The 23,064-nt window shown below is 31.2% G+C and overlaps 1 protein-coding gene across 6 annotated transcripts in view; it reads right to left on the minus strand.

Annotated features, from left to right (window-relative positions):
• Positions 1-23,064, minus strand: part of LOC105207422 (C-terminal-binding protein) — a 131,984-nt gene that overhangs the window by 41,498 nt on the left and 67,422 nt on the right. The gene's annotated exons all lie outside the window — the stretch shown is intronic.

Genomic DNA, 23,064 nt, shown 5'->3' on the forward strand with positions numbered 1-23,064 from the left:
TATATCAACTTAAAAAGCTTTGTCAAATCTTTTTCTTTCCCTTATTTGGATATTTTATTACAATTTTATAATTAGTTACATGTTCTACATACATAGCTAAATTTGTATATAATTATAAAATTATATTGTTATATCACTTCCTATGTTTATACAAGTCACCATTAATAAGGTTTATCCATCAGGTAACATCTGTAGTTATAAAATTGGCAAATTACAATCGTTCCATTCTTCAGAGGAATACTTAGGATTAGTCAGTTTTATAACTACCAATGCTATCAAACCTAATGGTGACGTGTAAATGTAGTAATTGTCTCTTTACAATAGTAATAATTATCCATTTCAATTAATCATATAACTGCATTTTTATGCAAAATGGCTGAATAAAAATATGCAAGTACACTTCTATTACATCTTTTCCAATAATATATTGCAATGTGACGCTTAATACATCAACAATTTACCAGATTTGTTGTACTTGAATGTGTCACTTGTGCATTTTATACAGAACAATATGTACCTCACACAAAATATGTTTGCAAATTAGTTTAAAGCGAATTATAGTGTCACAATCATAATCAGTTTTTTTTTTTTAAATAAAAAAATCGTACACATTAAAGCAGATGCTGTTTCACGGACAAACATTGACAATGTCATTCGTGTGGAAATAGATTAAACTCGGCCATAGCGTCCGTCGAAATGAGGCGATACTTGGCGTATCAGCGATTTCACATACATCTTACGACTATTTAACCAAGCGCGAATCGTTCATGAAATATAGCAAATTCATTTGAATGCGTCTCAAAACACATGAAGGTGGGGAAGAAAGCGTCGCCTGAGCGGCGTGCTCGAATCGGTCGCCACCACCGCCGCCACCGCCACTTCGCGACTTTTTAGGTTACCTTGAAATGCGCCGGTTTAACCTGCGCAGTGCCGATAGCGCGTCCGCTGATTCGGTGACGCGAAATCCGGACTCCGTTGACCTCTTAGACTTCGATTTCGGACAAAAGCACGCCGACAATGGGCCGCATACGTGGAGTCTACGTCGTAAGAACAGGCACGCGAAAACGAAATGAAAACGGGAAAACTGATGCGCACCGACACCACAAGCATCGACGCTGAGAAGAGAAGGAAGAAGAGGAGGAAGAGGAGGAGGAAGAGGCGCTCGCAGATGCGGCACGGCACGACACGACACGGTACACCACAACGGCGCTCGTTCGTTCGTTCGAGGCGCTGGGGTTGATGTTTTTGGCAACGTTAATAGCAAAGGTGCCTCCTTCGAGCGTGAGCTCGTACATACGCGCAAATGTGTGAGCGCGCGCGCAGGGGGAGACTAGATCCGTTTCCAACTAGTTTTTGACGACGGCGGCGACAGCAGCGAGTGATAATAGTAAAAGATTGGAAACCAATCATATACTACATTTACACATCATCATTAATCGGATTTAGTAACATTCGTAGTTATGAAACTGGCTAAAGGTCACAGCGCAGGCTTTTGCATAGCTGCATAACCGTATGCATAAGGAAGTTGATTGGTCCGTTAGCACATGCATAAGGAAATGGACCAATCAATTTCTTTATGCTTACGGTTATGCAGCTATGCGAAAACCTGTGTCGTGGCCTTAATTCTATTCTTTAGAGAAATACTTGTGATTACAATAGCATAAAGCCTTGTGTATACCCACGGTCATCGATTCTGTCCCTCGGAAAATTTTTCAAACTGAAAAGTCACTATCTTTCTACATACTCGCAGTTCATGATAAACGTAACGTTAGAGCTTAAGGCCGCGCCGGCCGTTTGCGACCGCATTTGACATAAAGGCGAAGCAACCTTTATGTCAAATGCGATAAATTTTCGGAAGTTAATCCGCTAACTCGAGTTTTGACGATAAATATAATTAATAATTTCTCGTGATAAAAAAGAAGATAAACTAAAAATAAATAATAGTTTAAAAACAAACTATTATTAAATTATTGTATTGGTTATTATATTAAATTGTGTTCCAGCGTCATTTAATTAATAATTTCTTCGTTAATTATGAACTGTGAGTATGTGAGAAAGATAGTCACCGGTATTCATTCAGTCGATTCTTATTTCAACATCGTCTTAAGTAACGTCTTAAGATGCTAATACGGCTCTCTGATTGGTTGATGACATCTTAAAATGATACTTAAGACGATCTTAAATATAAGAATCGACTATGAATATCGGCCAGTGACTTCTCAGTTTGGAAAATTTTTCGAGGGACAGAATTGATGAACGTGGGTGTACAGTCGTGAGCTAAAAGGTTGCAACACATTTTCTTCGATGGTTTTTGGAATATAGACTTGCTTACCGATCAGCGAACGTAATTGGTTGGATCCATAGGTAAGACTCAATTACGTTCGCCGTTCGATGAACAAGTTTACATTCCAAAAACCATCGAAGAAAATGTGTTGCAACCTTTTAGCTCACGACTGTACACCCAAGGACTTTGATTCTGTCCATGGGGAAATTTTCCAAACTGAGAAGTCACCACTTTCTACATACTCGCAGTTCATGATTAATGAAACGACTAGAGCTTATTGGTCGTTACGATAATCATAAACTGTAAGTATGTAGAAAGATAGCGACTTCTCAGTTTGGAAAATTTCCCCATGGACAGAATCAAAGTCCTTGGGTGTACATACACGATGCTAGGAATCGGCCCAAGATCTTGGATAGAGAATTGACCAATCGTATTTAAACAATTCGACCAATTGATTAATGCGATTGGTCAATTTTCTCTGTCAGAGATCTCCGACAGATTTCTAGCATTGTGTACATAAGGATTAACACCGATGTTTTATAACTTCGGCGTAAATCGAGCCGTATAAACATGTAGGGTTTTCGACTATAGTGGATTTTAACCCAAGTTTGTCGCCATTTGCCGGAATCGTCCAATTAGAACGGACAATCGTCGATTGTCCGTTCTAATTGGACGATTCCGACAAATAGCGACGAACCTGGGTTAAAACCGCTAAAACCCACTGCAATCGAAAACGCTATTAGTAATATAACGCTTTCAAGTGCAGTGAGTTTTAACCCGAGTCAGATTAATGACGCCATATGCTGGAATCATCCAATGAGAACTTAAAATAGAGCACGTGACGACATTAATCCGCCATGAATCGCGTTAAGGTGCAAACCCATGCAGGGGTGCGTTCAGAATAAACCTCCGGGTGCGCCTAGATGTCGTATATCTCTGTTGTTTACCGAATGTTAAATAAGGATAGAATGGGTGCACCTAGACGTTTATTCTGAAGCAGCCCAGCAGAATAGAGCAAAGCGGAACAAAATCGAAACCAATCACGAGCGTTTCACACTTTTCGGAAAAAGTGACGAAAACTGAGGAATGTTTGTGATTGGTTCCGCTCTCGTTCCGCATTACACTACTCCGCTACATGGATTTTCACCCTTAAGAAGAGTTCACACTTTGACAGAAAAGCAGAAGAGCAAAAAACCAATCAGAACTCGCATTGATAATACATTTGCAGAAAAACAAAATGTAATATTTACAGCGGGAACTGGGATTGGCCTTTGCTCTTCTGCTTTTCTGTCAAGGTCTGAATTCTCCCTTAGAAGCCATTGCACTCGAAAACGCTAATAGCGTTTACACGGTTTGATTTACGATAAAGTTATAACATTAATGTTATGAAACTGGCCAATCATAATCTTTCCATTCTTCAGAGGAATACTTATAATTGCCAGTAACATAACGCCGATATTATAATTTCGAAGTAAAACGGGCCGTATAAACGTAATAATAGACCGGTATTCGTAAAGCACATTTAAATGCAATGGGTTTTAACTTAACCCGAGTCGGATTAATATCACATGCTCTATTTTAAGTTCTGATTGGATGATTCCGGTATATAGCGTCACTAATCCAAGAGTCGGCTCGAGTCAAAACCACACACTTTACTGTTGTCAAAATCCACTGCACTTGAAAACTCTAAGGCTCAATGCACATAGGACGCGTTTCAAAAGGGGGGTTAATCGCTCGAAAAATGATTGAGAACCGAAAAACAAGAAAAAAAATATAAACACAGGCTTAAAAATGCGTTTTCGAATTCTCACCATTTTTATGTTGTTTGAGTAATTATGTAAAATACCCTTATCACCTCCAATTTTAACAAAATTAATCTCATTTGACGCATTCTTATAAATAATGAAGAAATCTAATAAAAAAAGTATTGCTCTGCCCCACAAACCGAGACATTAATCGTTATAGTTAATAACTATTAAGGCCGGTATTCATAGTCGATTCTTGTAGCAATTAGAGAGCCATATTAGCATTTTAAGTTCCGGTCTACAATAGATGTAGTAAGCCTTGTGCCTTAAGAAATTGACCAATCATAGTTGAATATGAGAATAATCGATCGTAGTTGGTCAATTTTTTACGGTTTAAGACTTACAACATTCATTCTAGACCGGGACTAAGACATTACTTAAGACAATCTTGAAATCAAGAATCAAGAATGAATACCAACCTAAGGTTAAAAAACCTATCGTACAAACAAAACATGCTCATGCTTTAAATTTCGTACACTTTAGCGAAGTGTAATCAAAAATGCATATGCATGTTGCTCTATAGCAACATGCGCATACATTTTCGGTTACTTTTCATTAAAGTGCACAAAATTTAGAGAAACTAAAAAAATTAAAATATAAAATACAATTAAAATATTAGGGACTAGTTTTACACCGGTTAACATAACCGACCGATTAAGTGTTAAGCATAATTGGTTATTTCTGATAAATTCTACTTAATGACAAATGCGATTAATCAATTCCAATAGAAAAATTAGCCGATTAAGAACCTCTTTCACCAATCTAACCGATCGGTTAGTCCATTGGATTGACCAATCGCATTTGTTATTTCACACAATAGGCAATACGATTGGTTAATTCCAATGGACTAATCTCTCGGTTAGCTCTAACCGAGATTCGTGAAAGAGGTCCTAAGCTCTAACCGGAGAAAATTGATCTTGCTTCATGTTATTGATATTGACCAATGTGGCCAATCGTAATAAAAATTTGGTTATATCTTTCAGGTTCCGTTCTCCCGTAAGGAAAACGGTAACTCTCTATAGGCTTGTTTTCTATTCCTGCACTAGACTGCACTGGGTTTCTTCTTGCTTTCACTAACTTTTAAATATATATCTATTTCATTTTAAGTGCACACTAATTCAGGGAGTTCAGAAACAAAAAACAAACGGTATGTCTACAGTATTTTGCAACACAAAGCAAACCCAACCTAATTATGTTTTAATTGTACATTTTAGGTGCGTTCAGATAGCTCACTATTAGCACTATCTAGCGCTATCGCTGTTCGCGTAGCTCACTGGTAGCGCTATAAAACACTATGACGTCACTAGAGGTAGTATTTTACGTCACAATTTCGCGCTACCGATGCTTTCGCTTCAGAAATAGTGCATTAGTATGGCTCTGGCACACAAGACACAGTAAAATTGAATAGAATTTATCTTCTTTCCCGCGGCAAAAAATATAATTGACCGCATCAATTTCATAAGTAGCCTCACATTCACTGCAACTAATTTTTGTAGAATACATTAGAATGTGAATCAACAAGTAAACTATCTTATTGTATCCCGATAAATTTACTAAATACTTACTATACTTTACTTATTTAATTCCATATAGAAAATGCTCATTTTTTATTCATTATTAAAAAGATATTTAAACTTATCGGTAATACTGTTCACATGTGGAATGTTAAAATATAAAGTTTTTTCGTTGTTAGACTTCTGATATATTAATATGATCGTTATTATAAGTGTTAAGGAAATAAAATTTAAACATTTTATTTTCTAAACACTTATAAAAGCACATAAAAGCAATCTCTTTTTAATATTATTAAAAATAGATATCCATTCATCAACAAAATCTCAATGATTTTATCAAAATTTTTTTGGTGGAACAAAAGATATAAGTGCAAAAGGACTCTATTAATTTACTAATTTATAATTATGTCTATTTTATGACTATACAAGGTGATTCTCAACGGTTGTATTTATTGTTTACCATAGGAGCATGATTTAGCGACAAATACGTATTTCTAACATATTATTATATTAGAAATTACAAATGCGTGCTCCTATGGTAAAAAGTGGGGTACACCCATTAAGAATCACCCTGTATATAAATAGCAAGAATAAAAAAGGGAAGAAAAAAAAACTTAAAAAAAGAAAAAAGAGAAATTAAAAAAAGAGAAATTTGAATTAAACTTTGTTTTTAGAAATTAATGTCGTTATTAAGAATATATTCCAATATTTTATATCAGTACTGAACATCCATAGTATATATGTTATGTGATTATAAGTTTTTCAGTATTGACAGTGACTGTAGAAATGTAACCTAAAATATAAAAATATTAAATATTAATAAACAAATTAAAAGTATATTATAAAAAAAACGAGTATTTTATTGCATTTACTGCTTTAATTTGGTAGATTGATACATTTTCACTTATTTTCAATTATAAATACATTTGCAAATGCAATTGTATTTGTACATTGATAAGGACTATCAGTATAAATTCGCATTTTAAATCTCAAAATTAAATGCAAGTTTATATCAATAATTTAAAAAAAGATTTCAAGTTATTATGTAATAATAGTCTTAAAAGAATCTTATACGATTTATGTAAGAAAAAACTTTATCGGTCGATTTGGTTAATTTTCATCGGAACTACTGAATCTAATTTACAACAAATTAAAAATTGATTGATAATTTTCCTTTTTTTTCCTGTTTTTATCTGACGAGGTTTTTTGAAATGGAAAAATGAAAAAAAAAACTTTCATTACGTGATAAAAAAAAACATTCCCTGTACATTCAAGAATACGAGTCTAACAGTGAAATCTTATCATAATTGTGATTCGTAATCGCATATAAATGATTGTGATTATGAAATTAATCAAGTATCCCACCTCTTTCAAACCCTGCCACGAATGATACATTACATCACCATTTATTTAATCCTTAAGCAGACACTCCGCGGTACTGAGTGCCGCAAAATTTGTTTTCCTGACAAATCATTGGTAATGCAGTTCTTTCTTCTATTATCTTTTGTATTCCTCATTCAACATCTCAATCATAAAATAGCGTAGTTGTCGCATTTTTTCTATCAAGTAATTAATCTTTTATCCGCTTTGAAAACATTAAGACACAGTTTTGCGGTATGGAGTGCCGCGCGTACCTCAAAACGTAGATAAATAAAAACAAACCTTTCCTTTTTCTTGCCATAAGTTTCAAAAATATTCTAAATCGGCAGTAAGTACTTCGATATATGAACGATATCTGATTATTTATAATTATTTTTTTTTTATGTTTTAAAAAGTTTATTTATCCAGTAACAGCACTGTTATTATTTTTCTACGTTTAATTTTAAATGGATGTCTATTTTTAAACAATTATCTTATTTTTAATTTTTTAGTTACGTTTAACCAAATTAATTTTATAAAAGAATAGACATAAAACTTTAATGTTATATTTAAATTTTAATATTGTATTTTATTATAAATATATTTTCCTTGCTTTTATAGTGACTTTACAATGTATCCAATTATTATAACTTTTAAATAATGAACTTGTGATGCGGCAGTGCCGCGCGCGTCCACTAACGTTCACCCACTTAAAGGTTAAGTCTGAAAACTATTCATGAAGCTCGCTAATGCTATTTTGGTTACATGAACAGTGTTGGTAGCATTAGCGTTGGTAGCGACCTATCTGACGCACCCTATATAAACAATAATAAGTCATATTAGATAGACAAAATTAAAACATGAGATTAGAAAACCTATATCAGTCATAGCGGTTCTTAGTGCCAAATAATAAGTTTTAATTTTTACAATTTCCAGCTTATTCAAACTGCGCACCGCATATTCGTCAAATTTGAAATAAATATTACGTTTGCATAGCCCAACTTACGCCGAAGTTACAACATCGATATTGTGATACTAGCTAATCAGTCTTTTCATTCTTCTGAGGAATACTCGTGATTGGCCAGTTTTATAACATCAATGTTATAATTTCGGCATAAAGGCCATGGCACATAGAAAAACTTAATCATTAAGACGTTCGCAGTAAGAAATTCAATGTGTTGGATTTGCTACTGCTTACGTTTGGCCTTATGTTCTCAACTGCCATTGGCTAATTCGCTTACTGCTTAAGTTTTACTGCTTAAGTTTTTTTATGTGTCCCAGCCTTAAGTCGGATCGTGTAAAGTCATAAGTATGTACATAGTAATAGTCATAAAATCGGAATTTGTAATATTGTTAGTGCTTTAGAAGCATATACATGTATAAAATATCCACACCCCGGAGAAACTGTGAACAATCTTATTGCAAAAAAATAACTAAGGTTCGAGCCTGAATCTCTCAAAATTTTCATTGTATATTTTATATTGTAATTTTAAATGTCGCGCACTCTAGTAGAAAGTAACCAAAATGCATATGGTTACAGAACATACTTCTGTTACTGCACTTCGTATAACAGATTTCCTAACTTAAATAGTCGTCAACTTCAAAGCCAATTCTACATATATGAAATGCATCGTATAGCATAAGCATAACATATGGCCGCTAGACCAATGAGAATCTTACGTAAATCAATATGGTATCTTTATGCTCATTGGTCTAACTATCTTATTTATGCTTATATTCTGTTATGGATTTCATATAGAATAGGCTTAACAATTAATATCTCAATTCGCGGAGTAGTGACATTTTTTGCCAGATTCTTTCGTTAAAAAATGCCCCGAGTAAAATTAATTTTGTCAAAATTAGAGGTGATAGAGATGTTCTCATGGATAATTACCCTCAGGTGCGAACCCGAAGCGGAATAGGGTAACGCGGAACGAGAGCGGAACCAATTACGAGCATTTAGCAGTTTTTGAAAACTATTTCAAAAACTGAGGAACGCTCGTAATTGATTGTTTTTGTTCCGCGTTAGGGCCTGCGCACAATAGAGAAATATGAGATATTAGGAATAAGAATTATAATTTTAGTATCAGTTTTCTCAATAAATATTAAATTAACGCACAATGGATACGAATAGAACGTAAAACATAAATGTGCCGTACAAGATATAATATAACTTATTATTTATCTGTAGTATTTATTGAGGAAACTAATCCTAAAATATTAATTCCTATTCCTAATATCTAATATTCTTCTGTTGTGCCCAGGCCTCTACACTATTCTGCTACATAGATTTGCACCCTCAGTTTTGTTCATAGAGCAATTGAATGTAATAAATGGTTAGATCCATAAATAAGAATTAATCGCTCGATGAGCATTCCGAAATCAATCGAAAGAAAGTGTCGCGACCTTTCTGATGATTGTTAACAAAGTTATTGTATAAAATATAAATAAGTGTCCATAATACCATCTCATTTAATAAATTGTTTTAAAAAGTATTTCTTATAAGTAACTCACATCTTTATTTTTGTTTGAAAACGTGAATTTAAAAAATATTTACTCTACGTTTTTTTATTATTGTTAAAAATCCGGTTCAATAATACTTTAACAATTAGTTATTAGATTTTATAAATAGTACGCTGTAATATATTAAATCTGAATTTGATTCAAATTTTTCAACAAGTCGCTTTTTAACTTTAATCCTTTACTATAAGATGAAATCTCTATACTCTAAACATTACTTATTAAAATTAAGTAAATCTAATTTTATATTTACTGAAATTAAGACAATTTTTGTCTCAATGTAACTTTACATTGTTATTCGTACAGTGATAAATGACATGTAATATTTTAAATTAGTTACAAAATCTGTAGACAAAAAAAATTAAATAATACCTTTAAATGTTTGCACATAATATACAAAGTGTCCTATAACTCTCAATTAATATTTCAAAGAGTGAAAAAGAATGAAATTTTAACTAAAACTTTTTTCCTGATAAGATATAGTTCTAGCTCTATATGTGCATAAGCAATGTTACGTTATCAAAACAGGTCAATAAAGAACCATCAATATAGATGTTAATGATAAAATATATAATTTTAACTCGAGTTTTAACTCAATGTTTTTCACTCTAACCATGGACATTTCGGGTTTTTTTGCCTCTTCTCAACACGTGACGATGATTGTTAGATTAAGTTAAATGTCAAACATAATATATAAATATAATTCGCTAATAGTTACCGGAATCGAGAGACATCAGTCAATATACAGGGTACTTCTTAAAAAACACCCACTTATTATACAGTGTCATTCCTTGCTAAAAACAGAGTCAAAAAGTCCTTAACCATTCTTTTCTATAATGCTTGATAAAGCAGTAATTATTATGTAAAACTAATCCAATCAGCGCCGTCCTTTAAATAGACATACGTCAGTGAACCGCCCGCCTGGTAGTATACGTGACCGCTCGCCACTACGTTGCTAGTTGCCTCTGCAACTTCGCACTGCCAATACCGTACAATATTCTTACGCGTAATGATGCAAAAAATTTTATTTTACATTGAAAATTACATTTTTTTCCGTTAGAAGCATCTCATTACAGAAAATTTCGACAAGGGATAGAACTCTCGTCAAAACATACAAGTTACATATAACGCTTACATAAAAAAAACCTCCATTTTTTTCGCTTACAAATTATTTCAAAATTGTTTTTTTATAAATTCGAAACTCTGCGTTTTTTTACATAGAATAAATACATAATTTTTTACTTGTTATTTCTTATTTAAAGTATACTTTAAATAATCTTTTAAGATATTTTCTCAAAAAATTTGTTTTCTATGTATTGTAATTACAGATGACTTTATTACTTTAAAAATTTATTTCTGAAACAAAAGTTTCTACAAAAAATGTAGAAATACTCGGAAAGTACTTAACAAAAATAAACTTTCTTATAAGGTTTTAGAAAGTTCTCAAAATCGACTAAAAAAAATGCAATAAAAAATATAAAATGTTAGAAAAGTATCGAAAAGTACCCTTCAATTAGGGAATGACCAATACTCTAACATTATATTTTTTATTGCATTTTCTTGTAGTCGATTTCAAGAGCTTTCCAAAACTACAAAAAAGTTTATTTTTGTTAAGTAGTTTCCGAGTTATGACGCTTGAAAGTTACAGGACACTGTAGCTTTCAAGCTTCACAACTCGAAAAGTACTCAACGAAAATCAACTTTCTTGTAGGGTTTTGAAAAGCTCTTGACATCAGATATTAGATTCTGGAATCAAAAATAGTGTTTCATTTAAAAAAATTAATGTGATATCAATCTAACCTTGGCGACGCTATCCAAGGTCAAACTGATAAGATCAGTAAATAGCTTTCATGATCCTATATAACCTCTGCAAATTTCAACTTGCTATCTAGATTCGTTTAAAAATTATTTAAATGTCCTCGAACTTTTGGCAGGCACTGTATATAGATAGCTTTATTACTTCAAAAATTCATTTCTGAAACAGAAGTTTTTACAAAAAATGTAAGAATATTAAAAACCACACAATAAGACAAAAAACAAGATCAACTTCCTCATTATCAACACATGAAGATTTGGATATACAAAAAAATTCTGTATTATGTTAAAATATTTATTAAACAATCTATTTTTTCAGAAATCTTTGCATTAACACTTCAATCTCAAAAACACATTATTTAATGAATATTCTTGCGTGCAGTTTCGTTCATTCAGTCTAAAGTATTAAAGTTTTTTAAGAATTTACTATATCAATTTCATACCCAAATAAATTTTAACATAATACAGAAATTTTTTGCTTATCCAAATCTTCATGTATTGATAATGAGGAAATTGATCTTGTTTTCTGTCTTATTGTATGGTTTTTAATATTCTTACATTTTTTTGTTGAAACTTCTGTTTCAGAAATAAATTTTCAAAGTAATAAAGCCATCTATATACAATGCCTGCCAAAAGTTCGAGGACATTTAAATAATTTTTAAACAAATCTAGATAACAAGTTGAAATTTGGAAAGGTAATATAAGATCATAAAAGTTATTTACTGATCTTATCAGTTTGACCTTGAATTGCGTCGTCGCCAAGGTCACATCAAAATCACATTAACACATTTTTTAAACAAAACAACCTATTTTTGATTCCAGAATCTAATAGCTGATGTCAAGAGCTTTCCAAAACCCTATAAAAAAGTTTATTTTCATTGAGTATTTTCCGAGTTGTGAAGCTTGAAAGCTACAGTGTACTGTAACTTTCAAGCGTCATAACTCGAAAAATACTTAACAAAAGTAAACTTTTTTGTAGTTTTGGAAAGCTCTCGAAATCGACTACAAGAAAATGCAATAAAAAATATAATGTTAGTATATCGGTAATTCCCTAATTGAAGGGTATCGATACTTTCCTATTCTATATTTTTTATTACATTGTTATCTAGATTCGTTCAAAAATTATTTAGGTGTCCTCAAACTTTTGGCGAGCACTATATAATTACAATACATATTGAAAAAATTTTATGAGAAAATTTCTTAACAGATTATTTAAAGTATAATTTAAATAAGAAATAACAAGCAAAAGATTATGTGTTTATTCTATGTAAAAGGACGCACGGAATTTCGAATTTATAAAAAACAATTTAAAAATAATAAATGTAAGATTTTGTTGTTCCCTTTTAATTGTTTAAATATGTGATTTCAAGCATTGTATTATTTCATATCATTGTTATTTCTTTGGCTAATATTGCTCAAAAGTATACTGTAATACTTTACATACTAAGAATACATTTATCAATTGCAGAATACTTTCTTCATCCATATACTAATTAGATAGCATTTAATTACAATATGTTCAATACTGATACTAACTGTTTTTACTTCTATTTCTATTAATGTTATATATTTTTAAGCTCTTCCACAATCTATATTTTACATGCTTTTTTTACTTCAAACAATAATCTTTATTGATATTTACTTATTATAGGAAAAAAAATCAAAAAATAAATTAAGAAAAACTTAATTCAGACAATTTTAAACTTCAAACAATGACGCAATTAAAAAAAATAGGTCTATACGGATATAACAGAATCTTAGCGCTGAAATAAACATCTCGGTGGGAACTAGTTAGGACGCTCGCATAAAATGTAGGGAAATCTAGATTCAATTCTGTAATAGTACTTTTCTGATTTAATCTAAGAATTGTGTTTAAATCCAAAAGTAACGACACACAGTTCGAAAGAATCAGAAATTGTACGTAAAATCACACAAGAAATATTAATTGATTGTATTGTACACAAAACGCGTTCTAAATTCAATTATTAATTATTCAAATAATATCTTTATTGATATTTATTTCTGGAAAGAAAAAATCAAAAAATAAATTATAGTTCAGACAATTTAGACGATCTAGACGCTGACAAATCCTGTTAAAACCTAAAAAAGTATATTATTTTCATACATCTACATTATAAAATACGTGATTGCAAAGCATTAGTTTTAGAAAAAAAAATATCTTTATTAATTTTATGCTGATTCGAGTTTCTATTTTAAAAGCTGCAGTTTTATTTATGTGATACTTGTATTTACAAATACAACATTATATGTTATTACATATGTACGAAAATAATCTATCTTTTGAAGAGATATCTTTATTTATTTGTTTAATATCTATTTCAGTTTATAAATTTTAAAGAATAAAGATTCATTAATGTTATACTATATTTATTTATATAAAAAAAATTATTACATAGCATACAGTGTATACTATACACGATAAAATTCTTATGATCAATGTTTATTAATTGCTAAGAGTGTACTTGAATTGTCAATTTCGAAAAGGTGTCATGTTCTCAAATCCAAAATTTTACAGGAAACAAAAAAAAACGCTTTCTTTCTAATTATTTGAATCAATACCATAAAAATTTGCATAAACACTTTATTGGTAATTTATTTATAATTGTAATTTATAATTGTAATTTATTAATAATTTACTGGTAGTGGTAACCCTTTTTGAAATTTGTTTTTGACCGGATTAAATTTAAATGTTCAGACATGACTCCTTTTCAAAACAATGCATATTTATAAGATAACCGGTTTTTATCAATAAAAAAAACAAATACACTTAAAATTGTCAAAAGAACAGTTTACTTCCTTACTGTGAAAAAATTAAAAATCAACACTGAAAGTAGTTTGTAAAAATCACAAAAAACTTATGTTATATTAATATCGTGAACATTTGAAAAATGATCAGAGAATTTATAAAATAGAATGCCAAGAATCAAAAATCTTCGGGATGTTCTTGTTCAATAGACGATACCTTTTTGAAACTTATAAACCAATTATTTCTTCTTTTTTCAAATACAAGATATGAACCGTTCTCGTAGCAAAATAAAAAAGTACAAAAAATCATATTTCAAAAAAAAATTGAAACAATACTTTTTCAAAATTGACAATTCAATTATAAGAAACTTATTTTGCAATGCATTAAATCATAATAAATATTTATACTAAACAAAAGTTGTAAGATTTTAAAAATCGACTTTATTCCTTCTAAAAATTAACAATGTTACAACTCCTATATACAATCAATATAGGAAATGTAAAAATTTAGGTTTTTAAATATATTGCGTACGTACAATATTTGATAGACAAAATATATAATTATATTTTATTTATTTTATATCTACAAATAAAATAATATATATATATATATATATATATATATATATATACAATATATATTTTTTAACACATTAAAATGACGACTACGTCATTAGCGGTCAAAAGCAGTTCTTTGTGTTCATAATTTTTTAGGTAAATTTATAAACATTTACAAGATTTCCCCAAACTGTGCGCCGTAATTTTGCCGGACTTAAACAGATTTTTAAAAAAGAATCCCGATGTAATATCAACAAATTAAATTGCTAATCAATTAAATTATTTTTTTAATGCTTGTATGCTCCTCTACTATCACCCATAAACCCAAAATATTAATTCTAAAATAAATTAAAAACATGTATATTACAGATTTTTTTATTTTACATATATAAAATAAAACGATATGTTTGTATGCTATTACCAAATATAATCATACATTTTGCTTAGTATACTGTATTACGTACATAAAACAAGTATTTTATAGTACATAATCCATAGTATGTATAAAACCCAGAACTTTTCAAAATTAGTCGATCAGTTTTGTCACTAAAAATTTGGCCATTAGTTAATAGCGGTGTGTCAATCACGTTTTGAATCAGTTGAGACGTCACTTCGACGGACGTAAAGTGCGACAAGTTAGCACGTCACAATGATATGCGTATTTCGCTTGATACAGAGTAGTAACATAAAAGATTGTAAAAATAAGAATAAATAAAAACAAATGTAAGTATAAAAAAGTATAGAGTATAAAAATATATAAATGTATAAATGCATAAAAATACAAGTACTTTATAAATGTATAAATGCAATGTAAAAAAGTATTTAAACAATGTACGAGCTTTAGAGCAACAAATTAACAGCAAACTGTGGTTTAATACTTCTTTTATTTGGCTACTTTATATATTTTTTCTGATATAAAGAAGGGTCCAGCTTAATGGTAAATTTCGAGCTTCCTCCCAAAATTATTTATATTTATTATTATATATCTAAATTATTTAAATTATTAGTAATAATTTAGAATTATATAATACAAATTAACACAAAATCAGTACTAATTATGTATAATAATAAATTCTTATATATAATACTAATTTTTTTTACAATGAATTTCTTCTAAATGGCATAAAGCATAAAATTATTGTGTGGCATAAATTAGCATAAAATCATTACTGTTATTTACATTTTTTTTCTTGTTTTCCTTGTAATCGTACCAGCTTGATATCAGCAGCACCATGAATTTCTTTTAAATGACATGTGGTACAAATTAGCACAAAATGAGCACTAAATAGTTTAATAGGCCCCATTCAATTTTGTTAATTTGATCCTGCTAGCTTAATAGAGATGATTTTGATTATAGTGATTTTTTTTATAGCAAACTGGAAATTGTCGAAAGATAAGTGGTGTCCAGAATCTACGAATCGTGTTCTTAGAAAGTATAGAGGCTGAAAATAAGATTAAATAAAATAGAAAAGAAATAAAGCAATTCCGTAAAAAAAATTTTGCAACACTAATGAAATAAAACTTTACATAAAATAAAACAAGCTAGTGTAAGGGTACTTTCCAGCTACAACACAAGTCAACACAACCGTACACAGTAAAAATGTTGTGTAGCCAGTTTTGTGTCGCTCATAGATACTTGATTTTTACATTTGGTCTCATTGAAACGTCTACTGTTTTTCCTAATAAACATCCTTAACCTTAGTTTTTGCGCGATTTTGAAAACAATGTCAAAAGATTGATATTTATCCGTGGGAGATCAAATATGTCTAGCTTCGACAGAAGCAGTGTTCCAATCATAAGTCAACACTGTGTAATACGGTGTATGACTGTGTTTCGTAGCTGGAAAGCACCCGTAGTTTCTGTAAACGGTAAAGAAACTGCGATTTTGGCATCTGTAGTGCAATTTGAGAGACTTTTCTAAATCGTATCACTTGCAGACTTATAAAAATTCCTTGTTAAAGAAAAAAAACAATGGATATAACATTATTAAAAAATTACATAAGGGAAAGTATTATAAAGTTTAATAATATGGTTTGATATATGCCATCGTAATTACCTTAAAAAATCGATCAATGATGAGCAATACTAATAATTAGAAAACAATAGACTTATATCTTTAGTCTCGATTTTTCGAATGAAATAAGAGAAAACAATAACATGTATAATCGTGAGCTAAAAGGTTGCAACACATTTTCTTCGATTGTTTTTGGAATGTAAACTTGCTCATCAAATGGCGAACATCATTGGTTCTTACCTGATCCAACCAATTAAGAATCGAACCATCAAACCATCAAAGAAAATGTGTTGCAACCTTTTAACTCACGACTGTACATGGTGTCATTGATATCTATCTCATGAATATAGAAAAGAAATATAGAGACAGAGCATTGGGATGCGGGAGAGAGGGAAAGAAGCCACTGCAAGACGTTGCGACGAGGTAAAGTGTGCCTAAGTCTAATTGGCCGTTACCGTGCGTGTGCGCAAGTGTTGACAGATGTACAGTCGCCTAACTTATAGTTGCGACACATTTTCTTCGATGATTTTTGAAATGTAGCCTTGTTCATCGAGCGGCGAACGTAATTAGTTGGATCCACAAATAAGAACTAATCACGTTTTCAACTCTCGTTATAGTTGCGCGTTCATCGAAAGAAAAGTGTCGCAACTATAATGCAAGCGACTATACATACAGTGAGCTAAAAGGTTACAACACATTTTCTTCGATGATTTTTGAAATGTAGACTTGCTCATCGAACGGCGAATGTAATTGGTTTTTAGCTGTGAATCCAACCAATTACGTTCGCCGATCGATGAGCAAATCTACATTCCAAAAACCATCAAAAAAAAGTGTTGCAACCTTTTAGCTCTCGACTGTACACCCAGCAACTTTAATTCTGTCCATGAAAAAATTTTCCAAACGGATAAGTCGCTATCTTTATACATATTTACAGTTCATGATTAACGTAACAACCAATAAACTCTAGTCGTTACACTGATGAACTGCAACTATGTAGAAAGATAGCGACTTCTCAATTTGGTAAATTTCCCAATGGACAGAATCAAAGTCGCTGGGTGTACAGTCGTGAGCTAAAAGGTTGCAACACATTTTCTTCGATGGTTTTTGGAATGTAGACTTACTCATCAATCGGCGAACGTAATTGGTTGGATCCACAGATAAGAACCGTTCGCCATTCGATGAGCAAATCTACATTCCAAAAATCATCAAAGAAAATGTGTTGCAACCTTTTAGCTCACGACTGTACATACATATAAAAAATCGAGGATTAATACAACCTTCCCATGATGTGATATTAATTGTTCGTAAATGTAAAACCAAAATTAAGAAGTATCATATATGGCCACTATTTAACAAATAAATTTTATCAAACTTTATAGAAACTGATATTTTTAAGAATCTGACAGAACACGTTCACGGTCATTCAATATGTATATTTATATACAATAATTTATCTGAAGTTGATAGTAAATAATTTATCTGAAGTTGACTTAGGCACAGTCGCCCCATCTTAGGACAGATCGCGGTGCATGCTCTGCCCGATTCCGTGATCCGTCCCGAATTCAGACGCCGGAAACAGTTGGGGTTAGTGGGTATACCGGCCCTGATTGGGTTGGAAGCCCCACATACCCCGTGCCCTGTCCCCGCAAGGCACGGAAATGCGGTAATGCATCCCCCAATTATAAAAAAAGGCACAGTCGCCCCCCGCATTTTAGCATCACACCCCTCGTCTATCTTGTGAGCTTATGCGCTGTCCCTATATTTCTATATCCATGATCTATCTGAAGTGTAACGTTCTCATTTCGATATAGAATATGTTACCCCAAGGAGCACAATCTAGTGGCATAATAGATATAGAAACATTTATGCAACTTTCTTTAAAACTATTCTTACAATCTCGCACTATAATACAATAATATATACTAAAAAATACAATATATGTAGTAATGTCATTAAAATGTTTACATCAACTTATTGTTAATGGGAAATCTATACGACTAATTTCTAACGTCGCATTAACAACATTAAAACTTGTAATGTAACTGTTTTACAGTCAACCGTTAATAGTTATAGAATACGTCATAATGACCATCTTAAAAACCACGTATAGATGTTAATACGACTTTCGTATTACAAAAAACGCAAAATAAAGTATAAAGAAATATTGCAAAAAATAATAACTCTATTAAAAAGGAAATAGAAAGTAAAATTATGGCATAGGTTATTCTTAATAAATAATTCTTCCTTAATTTAGTCGGTATTGCTTAAAAACTAATATTTTACATTTATTTCGCTTTGCACGCACGCATCATATATCCATCTACATTTATGTATGGTTATTTGTCTGACAATGTTCTTATACAAAGTGATTTAAAATAACATATTGGTCCCGAAGCTGGCATATTTGTAATCGAATTCTGAGACAATTTTTTTCTTTTGCAAAAATTTGTCCAGAACTTAGTTTTCAAGTTACAAGAAAAATTAGTTAGCGTATGACGAATTGGATACAAGTGATAGACAGGGGCACTATTATACGCGGGTGTTTTGGTGAGGCGCCTCCTGCGCTCAAATGACTGACAAAAGTACACGGACAGCACATTTCTATTTAAACTCTCTCTCCCTCCCTCCCACTTTTCCTCTCCCTCCCCCTCCCCTCTCTCTGTCACTTTATTATGCTACATTTAACTTGTCAAATTTCGATTTGTCATCTGGCCGTCAAATATCGGAATAACTGTAAAATCTTCAAGTAAGTTTACATTATTATAATGAATGTCCGCCCGCAAATAATAAAACTTAATACAAATGAGATTACTTTAATATCATTTGCAAGTTAAAAGTAGCACTTTTAAAACGCATAAGAAAGGAAAGAAAGAGACCGAGAGTGAGACGGGAGGGGGGGGGAGGTCTTCAAACAAGTTTAAGCACGTTTACTCACGCACACGGCGATCAGTTTATTGTTTCCACGATGCGACATTTATTATGAAGAAATCTTCAAGGATATAATTTTTAAAATCTCTTTGCATCAACGGATAACCTGCTCTTTTCAGGGTAACCAAGTATTTTATTTCGAGGAATATTTTTAGTTTTCGCAAATAACAAAAAATAAGAAATAAAAAAAAAATATTTAGAAGAAATTGATTTTGATAAAATTTCTTGAATATTTTGAACAAATAATAGTTATCTTGATAAAATCACTTATGGATCATATAATTTTTCACAAATAATGATAAACATGCATTTGCAACATTTTTCTAATAAATTGTATTGATGCAAATCGTTAATCAATATTTTTAATTTTGAATTGCCCCGTTTTGACTTATGGCTTTAACCAATCGTTTGACACTCTTATAACGACATAACCAATAATATCCAGTGATATCGTCGAGTAAACACGTGTTGTGTGATCGTAACGTAAACACGTGTTTCTTCGAATAATTTTAACGCATCGAATGATTGTAGTGATCAAAGTAGTGATTAATAGTAATTAATAAAGTCGATCGATCGGTTCGTCGCGTAGTTCCGCATTTATCGATCAAGTGCAGAGTAAATAGTGTAAATGTGGTGAAATGTGAAACAACTTCAAGGGATAGATTTGGATAAAGGACAAATTTAAATTGAACTGTCGCATCGTGGAAACAATAAGCTGATCGCCGTATGCGTGAATAAACGTGCTTAAACTTGTTTGAACCCCCCCCCCCTCTATCCCCCCCTTTCATCCCTTTTTGTACGTTTTAAAAGTGCTACTTTTAACTTGCAAATGATATTTAAGTAATCTAACTTACATTAAATTTTATTATTCGCGGGCATATGTACATTCATTGTAATAATGTAAACTTGAAGATTTCATGGTCATTCCGATATTTGACGGCCGGATGACAAAGATCGAAATTTGACAAGTTAAATGTAGCATAATTAAAGTGACAGAGAGAGAGAGAGAGAGAGAGAGAGAGAGAGAGAGTGAGAAAAAATTTAAATAGGAATGTGCTGTTCGTGTACTTTTGTCAGTCAGTTGAACGCAGGAGATGCCTCACGGAAACACCCGCGTGTAACAATGAGTCGCGCCGCCCCTGTCTACCACTTGTATCCGACCCATCATACGCTAATTCTTCTTGTAACTTGAAAACTAAGTTCCGGGCAAATTTTTGCAAAAGGAAAAATTGTCTCAGAATTTGATTACAAATATGACAGTTTCGGGACCATATGTTATTTTGAATCACCCTGTATACAGAGCGTTAAAAACTGAGCACTTACAAGAGACGATAAAAGATCATTCACCATCACTCAGCGCATCTGCGAATTACAGAGCAGAGCAGGAGTAAACAGACCAAGTATACATACCAAGAATATAAACATTATCAACATGTATAAATGTATAAATGTTTCAAAAACAATGACATTTATATCACAAAACGACTAACATATAATGAGTAGTATAAACGTTGCAAAATCTTAAAATGAATACCACATAAGACTAATTTGTACGGAGTAGTACAGACGTTGTAAAAATAAATACACATGTATGTACTATAAAAAATCCAAAACGCAGTTAACTTCAGATAGATAAGCATTAATGATGCCGCGTGCCGTGTGTATGTTTTGGACTTACTTGTCCTATATAAATCTAATATGCACACGAATATCGAACTGACATGTTTAATACAATATTAATAATCATAAACTTTATATCATGTGTATAAAACGAATCTTAAGCTGACATTATAATGATTGCATGTTACAGCAGATTTCTTTGAATAAGTCATGGCCATAGTCGTAAACAACATTAAAAATTACTTACGCACAAATCTTATCTACCAATGTAATAATTGTTCAAGTTTTTCTTATGAAAAATTTACAATAATATTTAGATTCAATCATATTTCAAAATTAAATATACCAACAATCATACATTAAACATTTGATATCCATTAAAGTTTATCATTTAAATTTCGTTTCATTAAACTAATTTACATGATAACTAACAATCTGATGAACAATGACAGTCATATGAAAATTTTAGAGTGTTAAAACTATTATTACTAATCTCTTAATTGAGCGAACGTTGAAACGTATGAAACATCAATATATATCACAGGTCAATGCTATAATTTATATACAAGCTATTGAGAGGAGTAACAATACTCAAACAATTAAAATAAATTTATCTTTTTTTTTTCAAATTATATAGAATATTAAAATATACACATAGATAACATCTCTGTATCTTTGAGATTAATATCACTCTTTTGTTCTTAACTCTTAAACACACCGATCCTGTAAAATACGGAAACACATTTTTGGGTCTGGGAGACTTTTTTAACTTTGAGAAGCCATAACTTTGATTACAATCAATATTTTTCTACAATTTTTTTTTTTAAACAAAAGTTCAAAATCTCAGGAGTGTGACTGCACAATTGGCATTGCCAAAAAATAATTTATTGTAAAGTTATGAAAAAAAATGATTAAAAATGAAAGAAAATTGATTAAGCAAAAATGAGAAATTGGTCAAAAATCCAGTTTTCCTTCAAAAAATCATATCTTCGCAACAAAAAACGTTTAAAGACTTTCAAATACGGCGTTTTAAAGCTAAAGAGTCACACTTTCAAAATAAAATTTGGCAAAATCATTCCTTTTAAAAAGTATAATTACGTAACATGGAGAATATGGGATATTTTTGGGCATCTAAAAATCCACTTAAAAAAAAAAATCATATCTTTGCAACAAAAAACTTTGAAGAACTTTAGAATACGGCGTTTTAAAGCTAAAGATTCATACTTTAAAAAAAAATTATATTATTGTCATTTCTATTAAAAAATGTACTTATGTAACAAGGCAAATATGAGGTATTTTTCATTAAATCATGTCTAAAATTGAAATTTGATGTGTTTCATTACATATTTCGGAAAAACTCCCTTTTCTACAGCATTTTATAGTATTCCAACTTTAGACAGACTATATGTGAGTAACATCCGCAAACCGACCTGTTCGAACGTATTTTGTCCAGCTTTTTTATGTAAAATACTCACAAAAAAATTTCACTTACACACTATATGAGTCGCATTGACCCTAACAAAACTTTGCTGCCGTGCCGTTCGAATTCTAGTTGATCAAAAAACTTGATCAACCATATCAATCGAAAGAGAAGATTTCAAACTTTTTTTACGTCTTGGTTCAAACCTTCTATCTCATTCCGTCTTCATATAGCAAGCGTTCAAAACTTCATATGGGGTCTCTCAGACCCACTTACGTGTTTAAGGGTTAAATATCAATTGCTTCTAAAATTAATCTCTTATAAAAATTAGTCTTCGAATCTAATATTGACGTTATCCCAATCAAACTTATGATTATGATCTAACATGTGTTTGGTGATCATTGAGTATTTAGACAAATCTAACTTTACATTATTTTTACATTGTTTTTCATGCGTAATTC

The sequence above is a fragment of the Solenopsis invicta genome, chromosome 10, assembly GCF_016802725.1.
Source record: "Solenopsis invicta isolate M01_SB chromosome 10, UNIL_Sinv_3.0, whole genome shotgun sequence".
NCBI classification, from domain to species: Eukaryota; Metazoa; Arthropoda; class Insecta; order Hymenoptera; family Formicidae; genus Solenopsis; species Solenopsis invicta.